Source organism: Callorhinus ursinus, unplaced genomic scaffold (genome assembly GCF_003265705.2).
Source record: "Callorhinus ursinus isolate GAN/ISIS: 27379988/994484 unplaced genomic scaffold, GSC_fseal_2.0 scaffold30, whole genome shotgun sequence".
In the NCBI taxonomy this organism is placed as follows: Eukaryota; Metazoa; Chordata; class Mammalia; order Carnivora; family Otariidae; genus Callorhinus; species Callorhinus ursinus.
This window is the reverse complement of record NW_027397092.1, coordinates 2,344,979-2,364,443: the sequence shown is the minus strand read 5'-3', so window position 1 is coordinate 2,364,443 and position 19,465 is coordinate 2,344,979. Positions and strand designations below refer to the sequence as shown.

At 45.7% G+C, this 19,465-nt stretch overlaps 1 long non-coding RNA gene across 1 annotated transcript in view; it reads right to left on the bottom strand.

The window, feature by feature from the left end:
* Positions 1-16,019, bottom strand: part of LOC112815113 (uncharacterized) — a 45,118-nt gene extending 29,099 nt beyond the window's left edge. Inside the window, exons 1-2 of the long non-coding RNA XR_012374180.1 lie at positions 15,695-16,019; positions 3,375-3,515 (exon numbers count right to left, since the gene is read on the bottom strand). This is a non-coding gene — a long non-coding RNA (uncharacterized lncRNA). The remainder of the gene's footprint in view (positions 1-3,374; positions 3,516-15,694) is intronic.
* Between the last annotated feature and the right edge of the window lie 3,446 nt (positions 16,020-19,465).

Here is a 19,465-nt window from a genome sequence, read left to right as displayed (position 1 = left end):
CTGTGATGGAGATTTTCAGGGTCCATGCTGACTCAGTGCACGTGAAACCCCTTAGGCAACAAGGCATGGCCAGCCCTGTACCTGTCGGTAGGAGGGTCTGCAAATGTGATCTGCTCTGCCCCTGGGATCAGGCGGCGTTGAATCAGAGAGGCAGAACCGTTGTGGTTGATCTCCCAAGGAAGGATCTGTAGCATGTGCAGGGGCTAGATCTATGCTGGACTGGACTGGGGGTGCATGACTAGAGGTCAGCCAGGTCATCAGTTGAGAAGCGGGATGTGGGCGACAGCAAGAACAAACTAGAATCGCGGAGGGGAGCCGAGGCTCACAGGACAACCGGAACCTGCAGGGGGAGTGGAACCCGCTTTGCCTTTGTCACCTTGATGCCGCGGGTGACCTGCAGCACAGGCTGGCTCCCCGCGCTGCAGAGCTGGACCTGGAGAAGTTGCAGGAGGTCTGGTGGGAGCTAGAAGACTCCCAGAGCCAGGGGCTGCCCCGCACCCCCCGGGTTAGCCGGCGGCGCCAGCGGCAGTGTGCACAAGCCCATTTGGTAGCTGGTCGCCCCGCACCACATTCGGAGCTTGAGAACTCCGGTTCTTGCTCTACCTTGCGCTTCCCAATTTTGGCCTCATGAGGCCAGGGCTCACCTGGAACCATACAGGACAGGGCATTCAGGGGACTGTAGCGCCAATGCAGCTCGAGTACAAACCACCCTGATACCTGTCAAGAGCATGGTGACCTTTCCCCTCCGCGTCCCTCACTCCCACCAGTGGAAGAACTGCCGGTCCCAGCGCCGTGCGTGCATTCTCGTTCTCTGTGTGTTTTGTCCACTGCCCCATTCTTGGGCCTAGAAGGTGCTCAGTCCATTCCAGACACAATCCCGATGACCTCTGGTCTTCTGGCCAGTTTTCAGGCCACTCTGTATTTTTACAGCGCTCTGTGCATTAGCCTCCGTTGACTGAGCACCTATTTTGAGCCCGGCCCTGGGCTGGGTAGTGAGGAAAATGTAAAGACCCAGAGAAAGCCCCTCGTGCCCCCTGGCTTAAGAGGCGCTGTGGATTCAGCAGCAGCTAATTAGTGTCACCGTGTTACACTGGCTAAGAGACAAGTGGTGCTAATGATGTTCTAGGAATCCTTCTGGGGGACTTGGGGGAGGCTCCGCAGAGGAGTGGGACCTCCACCAGCACGTGAGGACAGGCGGAGAGGGGAGGGAGGGGGAGGACAGCGGCAAAGGAGCAGAAGTCAGGGTGCAAAAGGCCCCAACCCAGCCAGCTAGAGGACTGTGCGTCTGGGATGGGAGGCAGAAAGTTGTGGCTCACATCGAGGATGATGCTATAGGACGTGACCCCCCTCTGCCTGAGCTCCCCCAGTTTGGGAAGTGAAAATGTGAGCCTGATGCTCTTCCGTGAGGATGAAAAGTAGCAGACACTCACTCTGGGCAGGTACAGTATGCTGGTGCTGGTACCTCGGCGCCTCATCCCAACTAAGCCTCATTAGTTACTATGATCCCCACTGAGGGACCAGGAGCCTGAGTCGCAGGAGATAAAGTCCTGTGCCCAGCCACTAAGTGGCCAAACGGGGATCTACATTCCTGCCTGTGCCGGCAGCTCCATCCTTCAGATGCACAGAGACGGTCCACGGTCAATGCCACCTTCCTCCCCCATGGCTTCAAGGCTGCCCGGGGCCGGGCCCGCAGTTCTAGGCAAAGCGAAGAAGACCTTGCTGTAGATACTAAGCAGCCTATCGATCGGTTGACTCCTGAGGGCCGGCTTCTGTCATGTGATTTCAGCTCCCATGAGGGCAGGAAACACTCCGGGATTCAAACTAGCTAAATTGTAAGAGAATTCTGCCACCTAAGAAAGTGGCTTTCTCTACCTGGGAGGCCGGATGGACCGAGAGCCTACATGGTGGGGTAACTCGTATTTATCGTGCAATGTGCACTTGCTACTTCTTTGCTTTTTATTTTATGGGATCCCCCACCCCCGGCCCCCCGCCCTGGCAGATTACAGGTCTCTTTTGTGCAAAAAGGGTTTTCAGTTGGTAAGTTGAAATGCACTCGGCACTCGTTAGTGTCAGTAATGAAAATGTGCGCCCAGAGAAACCACCCCCCTTCCCCCTCAAACTAGAGCAGAGCCCACTCCCAGCCCCCAGGCCCAGAAAGGCTCCAGGGAGGAGCGGCCAGCCGAGGCAATGAAGCGGGAACGGGAAAGGAGCTCGAGCTACTAAATGTGTCAATTTACTTGGACTCCCTGCAATTTAGAAGTTGATTTCAAAGAAAAATTGCTTCAGGCCTCCGACTCCTTCTGTTGTTGCATCCACAGTTGTTGCCAACTGTGGCCCATTTTTACAGCTGACTGACCACGGGCTCAAAATGCAGGGCTCTGGTAGTACCAGCAGCCATCCGGCCTGGATGGCCCTTGCTGCCCCCAAGCAGAAGCACAACATAATTACAGCTAATGGAGGCAGGTCGGGGCAGGCCGGCCCGCACGTCCCCACCCCCTGCTTCCCCAAGGACTGCGCCCCGGCTTGCATGTGCAGCTGTTGTGAATCCCCAGTCCACAGCTGACATGATTCATCAGACCCTCGCACCCCGCCACGTCAATCCCCTCACGCCTCTGGAACCTTCTCTGCTCTCCCTCATGCACAGCGCTGTCCAAGGCTTCATGCTCCCTGCCTCCCCCCTCTCCCACCCCTGCCCTGAGTGACTTCCCGGGTTAATTATGCCGCCTCAGAAGGAAAAGAAACAGTCTGATTTCAGCGAGAGTGACTGGGCAGAGGGGCAAGAAATCCCCCCCCCCCCCCCCCGCCCCATAAATCAAGACAGAGGCCTGTTTCCTTGGTAGCATCAATCTGAGTGTGTCTCACTGAAAATCCATCCCTCTCCCATTGCCAGCCTGAGATGGGGAAGAAGGGGTTATCAGATCACTCTATTGTAATAAGAAACATATTCATCTCAGCCAAGTTTCCAGAGAGATTCTGGGGTTTGGTTTGGTTTGGTTCTGGTTCAGAAAGGGCAGTTGTTCAAATAGTGTTTTTGGAGAGCGAACAATTAGTAAATCATCCCCTCAACCAACCCTTCCAGAATCTATCGAGAGAGCCTCAGTTGTTCAGAGGAGAGAGTTCTCTACAGGGCTTATCTCAGGGCAACTGGAGGATGCATTACATCTGCTCAAAAGGAGCCTGTTCCCAGGAAACGGGCAATCTGGGGGGAAGCTTCGGGACAGTGCCCCAGCCAGCGGGGTTATTCTAGGCTGAGGCAAACCGTGGCAGGCCAGGAGCAAACGGACGCAGGCACCTGCAGGTGGGGCTCGGCAGACAGAGCGGGGTAGATCAGATGACCTTTTCCCCCGCCTGCTCCCCAGCCCTGGGTTCCTTACCTGAACTTTCTTCTTTTGTGAAGACGGTCATCTAGACGAATGGAGATAACCTTTCCAGACCAATCACGACCTTCCACTGGGACATTTGCATGCAATTCTTACGGAAAGGTCACCCAGAAAATTCTGTGCTTGAGGAGCATCCTTCCAAACAACAAATGTGACAATTAAAACAAAGCACCCTTCTCATGTGGTGGTGCGGAAGCAGCTGGGCTCCAGCATGGCTTGGCTGGCCCAGGCTCATGGCATTTGTCACCTAAGGGAAACAATAGCAGCTCTGTAGGCATTGCTGTCGGAAAGGGCAGGAGCCAGTCTGAAATAGCCTGATCGCCCACGGGCTTTGTCCTCAAATTGAAAAAATGTGCATTGGACGGTTAGAGCAGAAGACACATTTCTCACTTTCTCCCAGCTTTTTCAGGTCTCCTGTGGAACCAGGTGTTCCATGGAAGCAATAGTTGATGGATAGATTACGGCTCCTCTAAAAAGCCCCTCAAATGCTGGTTATCTTGTTGGGTACTCTCTTCAAAGGGAAACTGAGCTGCATTGTAAAACCCTTGCAGCTTAGGTGGGGCCTCCCTTTGAACCATTCTTCCCCACCCATATCCCTCCTGCACAGATCACTGGGTCAGGGGTTGGAGGCCTAACCCACAAAAAGAACCATCTGATGCCTTTCCAATGGCTGATGAACCATAGGGTGTCCAAGAAAATAACTCAATAAAAGGAAGAGAAAGAACTGAACCTATTACACTCCCTCTTTCTCTGTCTCTTTCTTTCTCTCTCTTGAACAGGAGCCACGGATAAGAGAAGAATTTCCCACTTGTGGGAGAAATTACTTCTGAAGAGTCATGAAGTAAATTTAGAACTGAAGCAGCCAAAATTAAGGGTGGAGCTGTGGCAATGGACAGGCACAAGGAGCCGCTGATGGCCAGGAGTGAGCTAGAGGGACACTTGCTATCCCTTGATCCCAAGGGGCACTTGAATGTAGGTAATTCGTCTTGATAGTGCAGTACTTGGGGGACGACCCTGCTGGAGCCCCCTTGAATCTGTCCTAGGTTTCTAGACTTCCTCTTTGTTGCCCATAGACCTAAACATCAATTCTTTTCCTTTGTCTAGCTTCAAGAAGGCTCTATCCCTTCCCTGAAAATAAGCCTGGGGAAAACGCACACACACACACACACACACACACACACACACACACACACACACCAGACAACTTGGGGAGACTTGCTATCCCAGGGCCCAGAAAGGAAAGGGTGATTATACTAAGAACACATTTAATTGTTGCTGTTCTATTTGATTAAAGGAAGGAGGACAAAAACTCTGATTTACGAGGCAATCACTGGACCCAGAGAGGATGATCCAAGGCAGGCAAAGGTGCTGCTATTTATACAGATTCTTGAGTAACCTGACTGCCTCAGAGGGAGAAAGATGGGCTCCGGAGCTCTCCTACCAGAAGGGCTGTCCATGTGTAGACTTGAAACACCAATGTCACAGCAGGCTAGCAGGCAGCTCTCATGTCTCCCTCTGGGGAGTGGGGGGGCCAGCAGCATGGCCACCAGAGCAAATATGGCCTGAGAAGAGGCCAAAACCCTGTTCTACCTGATCCCTTGAGCCTTGTAAACCATGACACAAGATGAGAGACTACAAGACAATTGGGGAGATGCTAAACTGGGTGTCAGTCACTCAGGTGTTTTATCTTTTTCCTGTTGGATTTACAGTGAGCGTGCTCCACATGAGGAAGAATGCACAGTAGTATTCAAATATCAAGAAATTTCTCTGCACTAAATATTCTTTACAGCCTGTTTGGTAGAGCAGATTGCATAGCATACAAAGATCTCAGCTAAATAGGATTCAACCAACCATAACTTCTCAATTAATTAGATATTTAACCATCACTTCTATAAACATAAAAGGTCAAATGGCCAAAAAAAATCCATTAAAAAATGTCAGGCTAGGTGATTTCTTAGAAGCTTCACATAGAGCTCTCTAGGACAATGACCTTGAGATACCGCAGGATCTTGAGTCACGTGAAAATGTTTGTTTTGCTCATTAAACTCTAGTTCTCCAATATTTTGGATAGGCTTGCAACAAGTTTCTATTTTGTTCTCATGGAAGCAGGGAATTGGATGTTTAAATGCCCGCCCATGAGTTCCTAAACGTTCTTCTTTAAGACTGTATTATAACAGCCTGAATATCCCGTTTTCTTCTGAGAAGAGGGATCATGAGGAAGGATTTTTCCAGATGCTCCTGACCTGTACAAAAGCCTCAAGCACTCAAAGGCATGGGTGAGCAATTGGTCATAAACAAGTCCAGGGATTGGGACTTGTTTGGTTTAGAGACATGGGTTCAAGTCTCAGCCTGGCCGGCCAAGGAATCACCTTGAGAAAGCATGCTCTATCAGTATCAAAAATGACCTATCTCCAAAGATAGTCTCACTTCCAAAACCTGCACCACCATTTGGAGAGGAAATTTTGAGGCTATTTGTCTTAATTTGAGCCCCAAACTCGAGGCCAGTCATGGAGGGAGGTACCTTTGACCGAATCCCATGCTTTGTATTATAATTTTGCCCTCTGAGGGAAACGTCACCTGGGATAATCATCCTGCATATCTAGTCCTAGTTGTAGCTTACAAACTCCTTTTCTTGATATAGAAAGACCTTGAACGTTCCAGTCCATCACTCAGATTTGGCTTTTAAAGATATATCTGGACGCTCTGACCAGACCTGAGATGATGTAGGCTTTGTGTCCCTCAGACCCTTCAACCCAGGCCGATCCCCAGAGGTTCTTCCAAATCCATTTAGAGGTGAGGAAGTGGGAGGCTTCATGTGGGGAAATGATGAGGTGCTTCCTTCCTCTTAGAGCTGGGTGAGCTCCCTCTTCAGGACTCCCACGGCCTCCCAGGCCAAGGGGTCAGGGGCCTGAAAAATAGGGCAGAACCCGGTTTCCTTTTGGACCACACACTCAACCCATTGCAACAGCTGTGTGTAAGCTAATGTCATCAGACTGGGAGAAAGAATATTCCTACTGGTTAGGCTTAGGTTCTGGGGCCACAACACTTGGACAAGTGACTTCATCTACTAAGGTTTTAATCTCCTCATCTGCAAAATGGGTTTAGAAACAGTCCTCACTTCATGAGGCTGGTGCACTACTTTAGTGAGAAAGTTGATGTCAAGTACTTAGCAGGTAGAAAGTGTTTAGTAGCATGTAGCTCATATTTTGTTGTGTCCCAAGGATCCCCAAAACCCTTCTCTGTTCCTCCAAAGTCTCCCAAGGACAGGGCATCATAGGAGCTAAGACTGATATGACCTCCATGTCTCGTCTAAGGGGTTGAAGAACCTTCTGGTTTGTGGAGAGCATGAAGCAGTTCACTGGCTGTAAGCCAACAGCCCTGATTCTTTTGCACCTGTGACTTCACTCGGTCCTGAAGCACCACCTCTGCCATTTGTAGATTTTAAAGGTGAGAAATTAGTCATTTTTGCCACCCTCCTCAAAGCCCTGATGATTGCAATCACACCTATGTTCATTAGAGTTCCATGGGAATCATAAAATAACTTTTAGGTGAGGTGTGGGCATTCAAATGCACCCAAGCTTAATTAGAGAAGAGGCTGTATAATTCGGCACAAAGAGGAATAGCCAGAGTCTCAGCGTGGCACCCGAAGTTAAACCAATGGGATCAAGTGCACAGCCGTGGTCCACTCATTCTGCCTCTGGCGTTTGCCAGCTGCATAGCTGGGGGCAAGTCAGCCCTCTCCAAGCCCACGCTGCCTTCATTGTGAGGAGAAGGTCACTCCTTCCTAGGGTCATGCTGGAGACAGCGTTCTGTAGCTCAGCATCTATGGGTATGGGTCTACTGAGCTTCTCTGTTGGCCGGTAGGCAGTTCCGTGAACCATTTGGTACCTCTCCCTCAGTGGCACTGACGGCTGGAAGGCAATTCCGCGAACCATTTGGTATCTCTCCACCGATGGCAACCATTAGCCAGCAGCTCATCCTCCCTCTGGACTGGGCTCCCCAATTGGACCGAGTCTACGAACTTGGACTGGACCAGCACAGCCCTGAGCCCGCAAGTCCACCACTAGCAGGGGGCGCACTTCCCTATCACCCACAGGTAGCCAGCCCGGGAGCAGGGGACCACCTCCACCTCATTCCCACTAGCGATCACCTGCCCCTAGGTAGAGGTCCCATCTAGCTGCAAGGGTTGTGGCTCTGCTAAGACACATGGAAAAGCCTCTTTCTCTTGACTGCCTCTGAGTCCTCCAGGGGAACTTCGCACTGCCCATCTGATGTCCTTCAAGTCTTAGTCACAGCATTTCCTACCCCGACTCACCGCTTGTTTCAATCTTTTTTGACTGTTACACGTTCAGTCATTCCTAGCATGGACTCTGGTCTCAGACTACCCGCACTGCAGTTGCTGCTTCCTATGCATATGGCTCGAGCCATGTTATTTAAACTTTCTGCGTCTCCTTTTCTGCAGCCGTAGCATGAGGCTGATCATAGCTCCTCCCTTAGAGCTGTCCTGAGGACTGGATGAGTGGACGCAGGGCAAGCACTCGCAGGAGCATCTGGAACACGGGAAACCCCATATCCCTGCTGACTGCGCTGTTATTGTGTTCTGAGGCCTCAGGGACATCTCACAATCCATGGCGTTCTTCAGAGGTTTCAGCTCACAGGAGAGAGGCAGTAGAGACTGTCCAGTCAGCTCTCCACCAGGACGCAGAGTTAATCCACTGTACTGCAACACACAGTTGGGCCTTCTCTCTCTCTGCCTGTTTATCATGATCCTGGGGCAGCTCAGTCCTTCCTGTTCTGGGGACAGTTCCTCTTCTTCCGGAACTATCTGTTTACTCACATTTCTGTGGATCCACCCTTCCCCAGTTATAGACAGAGGAATATATATCTCTATTTAACAAACAGATGGAAACTTAATTTTAAAAAACGCAGTATACCCCAACATGTCCAACTTGCCTCCACCACCAGGCTCAACCCCACACGGGGGCGGCAGATGAGAGAAAAAGGGCACTGATGCTCTATCCCTCGCTCTCCCTAAAGGTGGGCCGCCTCGGTTCTTCTTAATATTTCTCCTCAAGAGCCATCTTTGTAAAATCTTCCACAACAGAGGAGGAGAATTAAAGGAGGACTCTCGGAGGGACACCTGTCTTTTTCGGTCCCATGGGGAAAAGTCATGGAAATCATGTTCCCAAACCCTACCCCGCATCCTCCTTCCTACCCAGACCCCAATCCTCACCGTCCTGAAAGAGGCTCAGGGACAAAGTCATCTTCACAGAAATCGATGGTAAAACACCGGGGTGGGGGAAGGAAGCTACCTCTGCTGCGCGCACCTGTCTGCCTCTCCCCCCACCCCCCTCCCCGAGGGCCACTCCTAGCACTCCTCACACCTCGCCTGTCTGTGCGGCACAACACACTCCAGACATTTCCAAATAATTGCCCATCAGCTTCTCAGCAAAACAAAAAGGCTGTAGTTGGCACTTTCTTTTCGCTCCCCACCCAAGCTGTTCACGCAAGAAAAAAAAAATTTTTTTTTAAGTCTACAAGTTGAAAGGCTTTTTTAAAGCACCTACCCACATTAAAGGAAGACTGTTTAATTTAGAGCTACAGCTACAAGATCAAAAATAGGAATAATTAAAGCCTGAGATTAACTGTTAAGATAGGCATTTTTATTTTCTTTGCCAAGGCCTTAAACAGGTAAACCACATATTTAAAGAAAGCACTCAGATCTGAAAATCCCAATGGGGAATTTTTTTTTTCCTTGTTTAAGACATAATGAATTCAGTCTTCAGAGACCAGGGAGCAGGGTTTGTTAAAGCTCCCTGAACTGTCAGCTGAATAATTATCTAGGAAAGCCTATGTGTAGGTGACTCCGCACGATTGAGCTGCTTTCCTGTTTTGAAACAGAAGGTTGCCAACCTCTGGAACAAAATTTGGCAAACTCAGGCAATGTCCGTTTGTGGCCCTCCTTTTCATCATGCGATTATTTGATTTTTCAGCCTTGTAAGTATACTGAATTCCACTCAAATACCCTTTCCAAATGTCCTAGAGAATGTAGATTTTCCAAACAAACCAAACAAACAAACGAACACATAAAAAACCCAACCACACATAAAAAATCTCCCTTTTTCAGAATGGCTGGAGCCAAATGAACTTATGCCAAAACCCACAAATAGCCTGACAGTTTATACTCCAAGGAGAAGGTGAAGCAGGCACATTCAGGGTCAAATGCAAAATAAGAATTCTGGAAAAAAAAAAAAAATCTCATTACTGCCAGACCTGTTGGTTTTTTAATAGGATTATAATTTTAACTTTAAAATACCTGTCTGAGAGCTTGGATGTTACTGCTTTAAAATCTCCACTCAAGGGGTGGTGGCTATGGGGTTTCCCCCTTCACTTAAAAGGAATCTGGACAGCTGAATAATGGGCTCATCCTTTTGTGGCATGGATTCTCATCATCATATTTTAAAACTAAAGTATTCAGCCTCCTTCCCCACAGGATGCAAGGTACCTTCAAGCAAAGACAATGCAAGTCATTATGCTAACTTGACTGAAGGCAGAGCTAAGCAATGAACTTGAGGGCAGATGCAAAACCTGATGTGGAGTGGAGATCTACCCGGCTTGCTGGTGTGCAGAAGAACTTTGCCTGGGGGTCAGGCAGATCCATTGGCTATGCCTCACCAGGTAGGGAGAAGTGGGATTTCCAGAAGAGAACACAAAAACTCAGTTCCTTATTGTAAAGGAGGAAAATGAACAGCCCACCACTTCTGGAGCTGGCCAGCTTCCCTCAAGTTCAGTCGAAGAGGACAGTCCTGCCCTAAACCCAGCAATCTCCCTCCCCTGCTTCTGCTAATACCTCTGTCATCTGCCAAACACCAAAATGGGCCTGCAGTAGGTTGCCTGTTTTGCTCTCAGGGACAGCAAGGGCGTTGAGAGAAGGGTAATAATCAGCCGGTACTGTCCCGGACTCCTGTCCCCAGCTTGGAAATCACCTAGCCCCACAGTCTCCATTGTCCATGCAAAGTTCATAGGCAAAAGAGGCAAATTCCCAGTGTAGCTCTAAGTGTTCCTGATGGGACCTTATTTCTAGACTCATTGGCCTAGATTGCGCTCCTGGGACTGGGAGCAACTAAGGTGTTAAAATGTTTTATCAGGGTTCCAAGAACGTTGACCATCTAAGGCTTTTTTACTGTGTCCCCCTTAAGCTTCAAAGCCCTTGTGAAAACTGACTCTTAAGGTAGGTCCCAACGACTTGGAGATCCCAGCCAGGATGTGAGGATTATGCCTCGATGGGTCTGCAAGCCAGTTTCAAATGTGGGGCGCATACATATGAACTCGTGCGAGCTTGAGAGCTGCCTCTGTTGACGTCAGCCTGCCTCTGAAACCAGGAAAATGGCACATGAACTCAGTCCTCCAAGGATGCTGAGCAAACATCTCCGCATGACCAGAGAACGGACATTCTTCTAACCCCCACCCCCGTATGCTTTGATAATATTAACTCCATGGTTCCAGGACCAGATCTCAATCCTTCCCTGCTGCCTGAAGACCAGTCAAGAGCTTTTTCATTCCTCCAACCCGCTTTCTTTCTTTCTAGAAACCCCAGCAGCTGTATGACTCACTTGAACTGAGCTGTGCATACATGGCCAGTGGTCATTCTGAGGGTGAACTTTCGGTTGTGCAAAACCAACACCTCAAATTGAAAAACAAACGGCTTGGGGTCATCAGGGTAAGGGGCTAAAATAACATCTCATTTTCTAAAAAAGATTTTATCTATTTATTTGACAGAGAGAGACACAGCAAGAGAGAGAGCACAAGCAGGGGGAGTGGGGGAGGGAGAAGCAGGCTTCCCGCCGAGCAGGGAGCCTGATGCGGGGCTCGATCCCAGGACCCTGGGATCATGACCTGAGCTGAAGGCAGACGCTTAACGACTGAGCCACCCAGGCGCCCCATAACATCTAATTTTGACAGGTGCATGGAATTGTGAATTTAAATTTTGGGAACTCCTATATGAGAGAGAGTAAAGGTGTGGTCTTAATGGGAAGTCACTGGTCAAATGTAACAGTGTGGGCCCGGCTCATCCAGACAGGCCCCTTCATAATTCCTACAGTTTATGTTTCCTTCAGTTTGTGGGAAATTGTTTCCATTTGTTTTCTTCTCCCCCCTGTGTCATTCTTACACATTTTTCAGTTTATTCTGGGTAGCTTAGATTTCCAAAAATGTCATCTTTTTTTTCTCATGACGTTTTGCAATTGCTTCTTAATGGGGTGTAGTATCTGGCCAACTTACTGAAATTCTCTTATTAGTTCAGACCATATTTCAGCTGATTTGCAAGGATTTTCCAAACAGACAACTATATGGTCTGCAAGTAAAAACAGCTTTGTCTCTCCTTTTTCAATATTGATACATTTTGTTATTTTATGCTATTTTATTCCATTAGCTAGGATGTTGAATAATAGTAGTGTTTGTCTGTCTTTGTTTCTGATTTCAAACTAGTGATTCACCACTGAATATGAGGCTTGTAGAGGGGTTTCTTTCCTTTGTTAAAATAAGGCTGTTCTATTTTAATTCTATTTTGTTAAGTGGCTCATTACATCATAAATGGGACTTTGTTGAACTCATTAAAATATTTTTTTCGGAATCTATCAAGATGACATTATGGCTTTTCTCTCTTAATTCCTGATCAAATGAACTACATTAATAGATTTCCTCATGTTGAAATATCCTGGCATTCCAAGGATAAGCCCTACTTAGTTAAGATGTATTATTCTTTTAGTACACAAATGGATTTAATTTACTAATGTTTTATTTAGGATTCTGGTGTCTTTGTTCATAAATGTGATTGATCTATATTTTCTTTCCCCCTTCCCCCGATATCTTTGTTTAGTCTTGTTATATGGTTATGCAAGCCTCATAGATGAGATGAGAAGCTTCCAAGTTTATTCTGTGCTCTGAAAGAAGTGATATAACCCCACAAATATCTGTTTCTTGGTGATCTGAGCTTTATGACTAACTTGGTCTAACTTTTACATGTTTCTGTAATTATCTTTCTTTAGTCAATTTTGGAATTTATATTTACCAGGAAATCACCCATTTTAAAATCCACATTTGCAAATTTATTTTAAAAATGGTGTGTTTTTATGCTTTAAATCTCCTAAAAGAATATACATCCTTTCTTATTTCTAATGTTTCATTAATTTCCTCCTTGTTCATAATTGGCCTTGATCAAAGCCTTGATCATTTTTCTTTTTTGCATTTACTCCATTAACCCTGCATTTTCTCAATGTTTATTTATTCTTTCCTTCTACTTTTTGGGGGATTACCTTATAATTTGTAATCTAGCTTCTTGATTCCTAAATTCAGTTTATTTTAAAAAAATCTTTAAATTTTTTTTTAAGGGGTGACTGGCTGGCTTAGTCGGTGGAGCATATGACTCTTGATGTCAGAGTTATGAATTTGAGCCCCACATTAGTGTAGAGATTACTTAAAAATAACATTTTTTTTTTTAAATAGAGCTTGTGCATGAGGTGGGGACAGAGGGAGAGAGAATCTTAAGCAGGCTCCATGCCCAGTGCAGAGCCCAACACGGGGCTCAATCTCACAACCCTGACATCATGACTTGAGCAGAAATGAAGAGTCAGACACCTAATCAACTGAGCACTGAGGTGCCCCAAAAATAAAATCCTTAAAAAAAACCTGTCTTCTTATCTAATTAGGATATTGCTATAAAATGTCCTCTGATTGTCATTTTGCATGCATCCCACAAACTTTTTGTCTGCTACTGTGCTCACATTCTCATTTATTCCTGAGTTATTGGTCATTTCAGTAAGATTTTCTCTTTAACCTGGAAGTTATTTAAAAGTCTGTGCTAAAATGTCCTAGTAATTGTATCTAGAAGACATAAAGAACTCCTACAAATCAATACTGAAAAGACAGCTCATTATAAAATGAATAAAAATTTGAACAGTCAACTCATCAAGAAGACACGTGAACGGCCAAAAAAAAAAAAAAAGTCAACATTGGCAGTCATCAGGGAAATGCAAAGTAAAACTACAGTGAAATACCACTTGACATCCACCAAAGGGCTGACATTGAAAAGATGTTAAAATATCAAATGTTGGTGAGTAAGTAGAGCAAAAAATCTCAAACGTCGCTAATGAAAGTATAAAATGGCACAAACACTTCAGAAAAGAGTGGTAGTTTTTTGGCAGTTTCTAATAAAATTAAACAGATTCCCACCCTACAAGCCAGAGCTTCTGTTATTAGGTATGTACCCAGAATGCATATGTTCAGAAAAATCCTTGTACAAAAATGTTTCTATTAGCTTTATGTACAATAACCCCAAACTGAAATCTGGATCACCAAGTAGTAATATAACCGCACAGAGAGATACTACTTAAGAAATGAATAAACAGGGGCACCTGGGTGACCCAGTCGGTTAAGCATCTGACTCTTGATTTCAGCTCAGGTCATGATCTCATGGTCACAGGATTGAGCCCTGTGTTGGGCTCAGCACTCAGCATGGAGTCTGCTTGAGATTCTCTCTCTCTCCCTCTCCTTCTGCCGCTTCCCCAACTCATGCTCTCTCTCTCTACGTAGATAAATAAATAAAATCTTAAAAAAAAGAAATGAATAAATAAATAAGAAATGAACTGTCGTTACACACAACAATCAGGAATGCATCTCGAAAATGTTATGCTGAATGGAAGAAGCCAGATACAAAAGAATTTCTGCTGCATGATGCTATTTACATAAAGTTCAAGAACAGTGATTATCTCTGGACAGGGGAATGACTGGAAAGGGGCAGGAGGAATCTTTTTGGAGTGATGGAAATGTTCTGGATCTTCAGCTGAATGATGACTACTTACGTGTGTACCTCAAAATTCTATGAGCTGCACACTGAATACTTGTGCATTTGACTATGTAAATTATACTTAGAAGAATACCACCAACAACAAAAAGTGTTTTTTTGCCCTTCTTCTGTAGTTAATTTACAGTATTAGTGCATTTGGCTAGAAAATGTATTTCAATACATTCAGCTACTTAATATTTATTGAGATTTCCTTTGAATCATAGTAGATAGTACATTTTTGTTCCTGCTCTGTAAGTATATGAAAGAATATATGTAATTTTGTTAAAAATAACTTATAGAGCTTGTAGTTTCTTATAACAATGAGACATGATCTATTTTGAGGGATTGGAGAAGACTCTCCTAAGGAAGTAGCATTTGGGCTGAGAAGAATCTGGTTATGACTTTCAAATACAAAAGAATTTCTTAAACAAGTCACAGGAAGTATAGTCTATAAAATTTGGTTGCATTAAATTTTAAGCTAGTCTAGTTCAAAAACACCACAAACAAAATGAAAAGACAAATCAAAGACAAGATATTGCAATGTATATGGCTGACAAAAGGTTACTTTCTAAATTTATAAAGAAATTCTACAAATCAGTAAGAACAAGCCAAAGTGTACAAATGGGTGGACAGATGACAGGAACAAGCCATTCACATAATAAACTGGAATAGCCCAAAAGCACAAGTAAAGATGCTCACCCTCATTAGTGAGCAAGGTAACACAAAATACAATAACAACGTTATACCTGACATACTGGCAAAAATTTTAAAGTGTAACAACATCAATATTTGGCAATGGGAACTCTAACATTACTCTAAAAGTAAATTAATACAATTAATTTGGAGAGCAATGAAGCAATATCTAGTCAAACCAAATAGGCACATACTCTTTGACTCAGAAATTTTACTCCTGGGCATATACTCCAAAACTAAGCTTTCCAACGTTTTCACATCAAGGCCCACAGTGGATTTTATTTTACCCAATTGTTGTGTCTCTGTCTTTCAACAGGAGAAATTTAGCCCATTTACATATATTGTGATAACTAATATTACTGGATATATTTTTACAGACTTATTTAATGTTTTCCATGTCTCCAACTTTAAAAATATCTTTGTTAGATTTCCCGTTTTTTCCCCTACCATCTGTTTTAATGGATTTTGAATTCTTTGAATTTCTTTTTTCCTCCAGAATCTTGGATATTATATACCCTATTTCTTTTTTTTTTTTTCCTGGTGATTATCCTTACACTTGAAAACACATTTAAGCATATATCTTTCTACCAATCTCTGGTATTTGTCAATATCTCTAAACTTTCCCTGAAAAGTTATCTATCGATTTGATACAATTCCAAAATTAGCCTGCTTTCACTTCCTTCTCCGTCCCAAACCAACCATATGGAAATCCTTTTCACATCACGCCATCAAAAACTTTTTAGACTTAACTACTAAACTTATAGGCTTATTGGCTTACCACTTTCCTGTGACTTCATCACTTTCTCAGGGTGACTTTTCTTCTTGCTAGAAACAGTCGAGTGTATCTGCTCAGAGAGGGTCTGTGGGGGTCGAGTCCTTGCATGCCAGGGATTTTATTCTGCCCTTCAACTTTGATGCTAGTTTGGCTCAGCACAACATTGTAATTCTCTGCAGCCATTCTTTCTCCTGCAGTTGAAAACCAATGAATTCCCCTAAATTGTTATCCTTTTGGTCTACTGCTACTTTCCCTTAGATTTCAGTTTCACAAGTATTTGTCACATCCCTACTATGTGCTGAGGACATTTCTAGGTGCTGGGCCCAGAGGGGTGCCTGACATAGGCCTGTGCGTGGTGTGCTGGGTTCACTTCCCCCACTGTGCCTCTACTTCCTATGCTTCCCCCCTGAGGACTGGTTGAGGGGCCACCCTGCTCAAGGATAGCCAATGCCTAGGCTGGGCAACAGCACAGTGTGGTCTGATCTTCAACAAAAACCCAAAAACAACAGCAACAAAACTGAGCTTTGCTTATTCATTTCTCATTCTTTTGCATTTCAGTGGGGGAAATGCCCAAAGAATAAAGCTGTAAAAATAATTCTGCCTGCTCTTTGGCCATCTGCCCACCAAGGGCAGAGTCAGGGCATCTGGTCCCTCTGATAAATGCTCTGACCCAGCTCTGACAAATCCCATCTTTCTCACTATCACTTTCTGAGCAATGACATTTGGGAGAGGAAAGACCAGCTTCTTGGCACAGCAGTTCCCTAAAGAAAGAAAAGAGGGCTGGGCATGGGGGTGGGGCACATTTATTAAATCACCTGGAGGACTTTTTTAAAAATGCACATTCTGGGCCCTTAACCTGAGAATGAGATTTGACCTCTTGGGGATGGTAAGGAGAGGCTGGGGGGCTTGGGTGGGTGGGGGGGCATGCAAATATACATTTTGAAAAAGTGTTTCAGGAAATTATCATCTATATTCTACTCATGGCCACTCTGCCACTTCTGAGAGGCAGCCACTGATGTTATCCATCCCTGTCATTTTAGAGATGAAGAAACCATGGCCCAGAGAGGAAAGGTGATTGATTTGTTTCAGGCCATACAGATAGTCATAGAGGAGCCAGGACGAGACTCAAGGACACTTGAATCCTAGACTGCGCTTCTCCTGACTTTACCTGAAATGTGTCTTTAACTCTTGCTCTACTTGAGATCATCATCATCACCATTATCACCATGACTACCACCATGACCACCACCACCACCACCATCATCATCATCACCATCTTCACCAGACACTCTACTGGCCACTTACATAAACTTATCTCTCAAATTGGCAATAATCCTACAAGGCAAGTATTGTCTCTGTTTCTCACCCTTGTCCATTTTCTCAACCTTTATATCCTATGAATCCTGACACAGGATTGGTCACCACCAAGTGCCTGTATCTGTGTTCTTTGTCTTTTGTTGTAAGGTCTCTTCATATCTTGCCTGAATGGAAAGTTGGCTGTCCCCTGTAAATGCCACCTTATCTGCAGCCTCTCAAGTGGAGGCTATTCAGGTCTCACCTTCATTCTCCTTATATCAGAGGGTTTGAGGGTGGGGTAGGTGTCCCATTGTACTTGTAATTCAACTCTTCCATCCTCCTTCAAAACCCCCAGATCTTTCAAAATTCATGCCACACTTTACTACCTGCCACCCTTACTTGCAACTGTTGGCTATCAATCTACTCTCCTTCACTCATTAATGACTCTAGCATCTGGCTCTCCATGCCTATTCCTGTCACCATTCTTAGTGACTTAACAATCTTGTAGAATAGTGGACCATTCCATACCTTCCATGACCTCCTCACCTCCAACAATCTTTAATCTCTACTCTCCACTCAGACACAGTCTCATGCTTGTGTTCCAAACCCTGACATCCCATCTCTCTGATATGAATCCATTGACTTTACCATCTTTGTATCTTTCTTTATAAAGATACAAAATGTATGCTAAAATAACATATATATATGCATATGTATGCAAAGATTATTTATATATAAGGAGGTTCTTTATATAAGGAGATATATATACACACATACAGATGTGTATATGTGTGTGTGTGTGTGTGTATTTATCTCCTCATATCCTCACCAGCCTCTTTGTTCTGCTTCATTCCATGGTTTACCATTATGATGATTTCTTGCCTTTCTTTTTCCATCAAATCCATCTGGAAAAAGCCCATTCAAGAGTAAATTCATATCCACATACCTTGTGACCACAGCTGAGATGCTCTAAGTTGTAGCAGAAAATACAGAGGTGCTGGAGGGTTTACCTTAAACATATTCCTGCACACTCCAAATAGGAATGCAGCATGCTTGGCGTTTTTATGACACTTCACTCTGTGAAAAGACTGCTTCATACCTTTCCCTCCCTCTTTCAACTTTATGAATGTCTGTCTTCATTTGAGTTCCCCTAAAAGCTGTGCCTGAGACACAGGCTTATGTGAAGGTAGTTTATATGGGAAGTGATCCCAGGCATCCTCAGAGAGAGGACCTGAGGAGTGAAACAGGAAAACTGGGAAAGGCAAAGATGTAGGACTGACTTGGCTGCCCCTATGGGCAACAGAGGACCAATCCCACGGTACCTTCTGAAGAGCCTGAAGGGGTGTAGCTCAGATTTCTCTGCTCAGGGAATGAGATGGGTGAGTATTTACCTACAGGCTTTACCTCCTGTCTCCAGGTGGTCAACGGTGGCCTCTTGCCACCAACTCTCCCACATCTCCAGGCTGTCCCAGGGTAAGCGCCCAGCACATTCTATGGGCTTTCGTGCAGCAGCTTCAGGGACACCCTGGGGCAGACACAGTCACATTGCTGCCGGGCGGAACTGTTTTGAAGCCTGTCCAGCCTGCACTCGTCTGTCAAGTAGGGAGTGTCTCTCTGAGAGGATCTGAACTAAGGCACAAGGGAATCCCTTGCACCTTGCATACCCTTCATGGACCCTCCAATTCAACTGAGTCTTTATCCAAAGCTGCAAGTTCTGCCAGGACTTAATGCAAGAGAGTGAGTGGAATGAGCCCTGGTCCCCTGTCCAGCTGATCTCAAGGTCATAACTAACACTCATCATCTATTTCTACCACCCATCCTCCATCTTCTCAGCCAGCATTGAGCTGATGTAAGTTGACTGCTTTATGCAGGGATCTCTGTCCCCTAAGAGGTCTGCCTCTTGATGCGTTGGGTTTATCAGGTCATGGGTGCTGCACTGCCCATTTACCATAGTTATTGGACAAGAAAGCACTGGAAGTCACTCATGCAGGTCTTCTAGGTTCGGACACGGACCTCCCTGCTCTCCTGGGCTGGCTGGCAGCCATCCGGCAGGATCATGAGGGCACTGGCCCTGGGTAGGAGGTAAGAGGTAAAAAGATAAGTTGTTAGAAGCTAAGAAGGTACGTTCCAAAAGGCTTCCATAGGAGTGCGAGGGGATGCCAAAGAACTTCTTCGCTAACGTCACAAAGAAGGAGTTGTCCCCTCTTGAATACAGACCATGTGCCAGGAGCTTAGGTGACGTGTTTTCCGGTGAGACTACCACTGCTATCCCTCTTTTCATCAGGGGAAACTGAGCTTGCCGAGCTGGGGCTCACCCCTGGGACTGACCCCGCAGCCCTTCGTGTCAGCCTGACGCCTCTGCTCTGGGGGTAAGGTCCGTGAGGTGGCCTGTGAGAGCACACCTTCAAGGCCCAGAGAGCTCAGCCTGATCCAATGTATGTAAATACGGACAGAATTGGGGACTGAGACAGGGCCAGC